The sequence below is a fragment of the Pinus tabuliformis genome, chromosome 1_2 (genome assembly GCF_031772625.1).
Source record: "Pinus tabuliformis cultivar Carrire ecotype Pingquan chromosome 1_2, CPIR1, whole genome shotgun sequence".
NCBI lineage: Eukaryota > Viridiplantae > Streptophyta > Pinopsida > Pinales > Pinaceae > Pinus > Pinus tabuliformis.
Genome location: NC_142298.1, coordinates 630720321 through 630725106, shown reverse-complemented (window position 1 = coordinate 630725106; position 4786 = coordinate 630720321). Strand labels below are relative to the sequence as shown.

Below are 4786 nucleotides of genomic sequence, written 5' to 3'. Positions count from 1 at the left end.
ACCAGACATCCCGTACAGTAACATAAACCACTCAAATCTCATCTCAAAAACATTTACTTTGATGCCAGACTTCCTCAATGTGGAACTAGATGTATCTAGTATTTTTTAGTGCCACAAGATGCAATTTTATCAGGACACGTACCAGGGTAAATCGCATTTTCTAGACTGCGCTACAAGCAGCGGTATCTTTGGAAGTAATCATGACATACTCGAAATTTTGTTGCGCACATTAACTTTTAATGGTTTTTTATGACATGATTGCATTTCTTTTGTCATGATTAAATACGCAACAATGGGCAGTAAATGGGCCGGGTATTGTATATGGGCCAGGTAAGCATATATATTTACTGCTTATGGATAGGTTAATTATTTTCAGCCGTCAAATACATGGCTGAGCCGCAGTTTCCCGACTGTACCAACGACTAGCGGTAACGTCGGAAGCAATCCTGAGATACCCAATTTTTCCTGCGCATATTAAATTGCAATGCTTTTATATGACATGAAAGCATGAAGAGGGCTTTCCTCACGATCAATTTCCGACTATCAGATTATTTCTAATACATAGAAAATTCTCCCGTTATCTAAATAAGTCCAACATCCTTTTTGGGAAAAAAAACAACAATCCTATAAAAATGAATTAACCTAAATTATCAAAGAACCCGTTTGCCTCGAAAATTTTATGATACTTTACTCCTCAATATAGAGTTCATAAATCTGCGTAAAAATATATCTGATACACCTTGAAGCAGATTTCACAAGTCTGAGTCAAAAATAAGTATGATATTTTTCTGTTGGTTATTCTTGTATTTGCATGTATTATCTCTGATGGAAAACAACAGGCATATTGTAGTTAGTTGACACGTAGATGGCTGCATCAGTTTCATGAAATACCAAAAATTCGCCGTGCATGAAAAGCGCTTTCCTCAAAGGAGTGTATGGTTTTCAAGCGATGGTTATTGTTGGCACCCTCGGCATGATCGTCGGAACTGCTTTTATTTGAAGAAACCCGCCAAACCTTAATGTCATGATCCAGGCTTCCGCTGTAGACGTGGCATCCCCTCAGAGTGTCTAAAGACACCGCGATGGACTTAACAGGTCCTCTGTGACCTTCTAAAACCGCCAAACAGTAATGCGTGTTTCCTTCTCCCCTTTTCCACATTCTAATAGTATTATCTGCCGATCCACTGCATAAAAATTCTGCAACACTCGCCAAGCATAGAATTGCACGCTTGTGGCCTCTCAAGGCGCCCGACACGGCCATGTGTCGCCCTCTCCCCTCCCTTTCCCAAACAATGATGGACCGATCACAAGCTCCAGAGTAGAGAATGGAGCCGTTGGGGCTCAGAGCCAATGCATTGATGGCAGATTTGTGCCTCTCCAGTGTAGCAACCAGAGAATGTTTTCTCTCGCCTGAGGCCTTTGCCCAGATTTTGATTCTGGAATCAGCAGATCCCGTGTAAACAAAACCGTCTGGTGAAACCACAAGCGCATTGATGGCATCGTCATGTGCGCGGAAAGACTCAACACACCTCAAATCGGATGGCCTCCAGATCTTTACCGTCCTGTCCCAAGAAGCAGAGTACAAAAATCCCTTTTTATCAATTGACAGAGCCGATATGGTGTCCACATGTTCGATCCAGAGAGCTTTCTTGTGCCTGCGCACTTGAACATACTTGTTAGACATTATGGCGTTCATTGCATAATCTTTCAGTGTCGGCATGGTAGCCACCAGCTTGTGTCTGGACGGCTGTATATTCTCGGCACGTTTCCAAACTCTGATTCTGTGATCTTGATGTGCGCTGTATATCCTATCACCAGAAACCAGAATACACTTAACAGCCCCTTCCCCGTGGCCAAACTTGCAGTGCTCATTGAGCTCGGGATGTCTCCATACTCGAATATCATTACCGGAGGACCCGCTGTAAAGGAGGTCGCCCTCCATTGCTAGGGAAAAAACGCACCCATCATGGCCTCTCAGTGTAGCTACACATCGACAAACGGTGCCGCGGTCGTTGGTCCCCAGAGACTCATCATCTCTGATCTCAAGAGAGGGGATTGAAGCAAGGCTGCTATGTGAACAAGCACTCGGCTGTGATTGAATGCTTAGCTGAGAAGAAATATTAAATTCTGATTGCAGGCTTGTCAAAGACCTTATACTGTATTCAGATTGTGAGCTGACCGGCGAGATAAGGCAACTCCCTTGGGATGCCGCTGCAAGATTGCCCTGAGATTTCATCATGATATCTTTTGAATCCCTCATGGCTGATGAGTCCTTGGTCTTCCCTGACGCCGAGCTTGCTCTTGCAAAGCATGAGGACAGATTCCGAAATTGAACATGGATACCCATTGAAATGCACACCGGGGGTAGATGGGATTCACTGTGTAACCTTCAACGTCAAGCAACCAAACCCAATATCAGCCAGAGGTGGATGAGATTCAGCGTGTAACATTCAACGTCAAACAACCGAACCAGATACCCTGCGGAAAGCACGTCCGACCAAACCAGTTTACTTATTCTGACCGTGCTTTCCCTTGAATGGGTGAAACAAGCGGTGGGAGCTTGACCAAGGAAGCTTCATAGAAGAGGTGCCCACAGAAGATTGGATCCAGCGTGTATGTTGATCAGGTTCGAATATTTTACGCGTTGAATGATCAAAGGTCGATTCCTTTAAAATAATCCGGTTCAGGGTATGTCACATTCGTACCTTCCGAGACGAAACAAAATTTTAGCTGGGGCTACTTGTATGTGACAGCGACAGCGACTCTTCTCATGAATACTGGTCTGTTGCAACAACTTACGACAAGAAAGTTTATTAATTAATGTAATTTGGAAAAAAAACAAACCCATATAACCATAAAATGGCGTTAAAAGTCGATTTACTTCAAATCAACAACTGTTGATGAGCAATCCAGTCAATTGTAATCATATAAGTGAACTTAAAACTAAATTTTTAACAGGGCGCAGAGACGTTGACACAGTTGTTCCTATTTTTGTAACCGGAACTGGAAGGAGAAAATAGGAGAAACATTATTTTGGTATCCGTTTTGAGATTGATTGGTAAATTTATTTATATCAAAAATTTAAGAGGAATATTTTAAAAAGCAGAAAAATGATTAAACTTTAAATGTAGTTTGGAAAAAATTTGACCCGTAAACAAAATAGATTATTAAAAGTCTTGTTATCCAAACTACTTTGAAAATATAACAATTTAAGTATATATGACCTGTTGTGTCTTGGCTAGAAGAGTAGGCGACCGCATAGCCGATGTCTCGGTTCTTGTTGAGAAATAAGTTTCGTGCTATTGTGCGGCTTGCAGGCTGTTGCACGTAGCCTAGATTTATAATGACTAAATCACCAATTACGGATTATCCTAGATTTAAAAAAAAAACAATTCAAAGTTGAAAAAACACAAGAGAGACATATTTAGGTTTTGCGTAAGGTAGAAAACATATCAACTCAAGTTGAGAAAATGGGAGACTTATTTAGGCTTTTCGTAATCTAATTGTGTTCTATCTACAGACTAGTACGGCGAAAACATACATTTAGGATTAGGTCAAATTTAACATTTTAAATGTATTAATATTAATGGTTATATTATAAAATATAATATTGTTTTTTTAAATTAAAATTATATTTATTTTGTTGATAGATATATATTTTTTTCTCGGCAAAGACTAATATTTATAAACTTAAAATAAAAATATTTTTTCAAGTAATCGAGGTCTCAGAAAAATCATGAGGCCTCTATACACAGCAAGTTTGCCTCAGAATGGAAGGATTCTGAGCACAGGTGCTACAAAAAACTTCATAACAGAAAAACATGTCAGATAAGGACCAGTGGATAAGAAAGATTGTGCATGAGAGCATAGAAGCGAGTAGCCATTGCAAGTCTGTCGATAAAACATTGCCCCTGCCCTAGAACTGAGCAAAAACTTCAAGCTGACGGAATTGAGCCATGTGTGTTATCAATGAAACCTGGAGACAGTCGTCTGCTTGACAGACAAAAAGCAAAATGAACCAGAATAGTGCCGCGTGGCCTTAGTCTTCCTTGCGCCCACCAGAAGTCTTCTCTTTTGCTGGACGGTCACTAGCCAAAAACAGAACTTCATTGTCGACCTTATCGTCCTGAGGGATCGATATTGGGCGATTAGAGTCATTCAGAGCTTCATCCCCCTCAGCAAGAAAATATCTACATGGGGCAAAGTAATTCTCGGGCTGTCAATATGGCTTGTCTGATCCACCAGAGCTTTCTCTAGGCTGCCCATGGTAAACTGCTGCTCGCTGCTCTGAGAGGGTTCCGGAGCGATACAGGCCAGAGGATGAATCTGGTTTTCTTCTTCGGAGAGAATTAAGGTGATATGGGCAGAGATCAGAGGTCTATTGAGGTTGCTCTGGAATTTAAAATGGGTGGTCTGAAAAGCATTGTTTGGGATAGGCCTACGAACAGAGCTAGAGGGTTGCACATTCGCCTGAGAAGGAGGGAGATTAGTAGGTGAGTGATCAGGGTTATCAGAGCTACTGGCAGAAGGCCGAGAGCCATCACCGAGATTTCCTCTGGGTCTCTTCCTGCCCCCTTGTCGGACCATATTGAAGAGCAAAAGAAGGGCTACGGAAACAACAGAAACAACAGAGAGAGCAATTGAAAAACAAAATGCGTGAGCCAGAGAAGGATGAGTGAGTTGCTTACCCCTGAGACGTGCCTGAAACCTGCGAGGCGCGCCTCTGAGAAAGAGGACCCTCTTACTTCCCGGAGTTTTCGCGGACCAGAACTCAGAGCCAGAATAA

General features: G+C 41.9%; 1 pseudogene; it reads right to left on the bottom strand.

Moving 5' to 3' along the window:
- Positions 1–717: 717 nt before the first annotated feature.
- LOC149207212 (protein JINGUBANG pseudogene) lies at positions 718–2531 on the bottom strand (annotated as a pseudogene).
- Positions 2532–4786: the final 2255 nt, after the last annotated feature.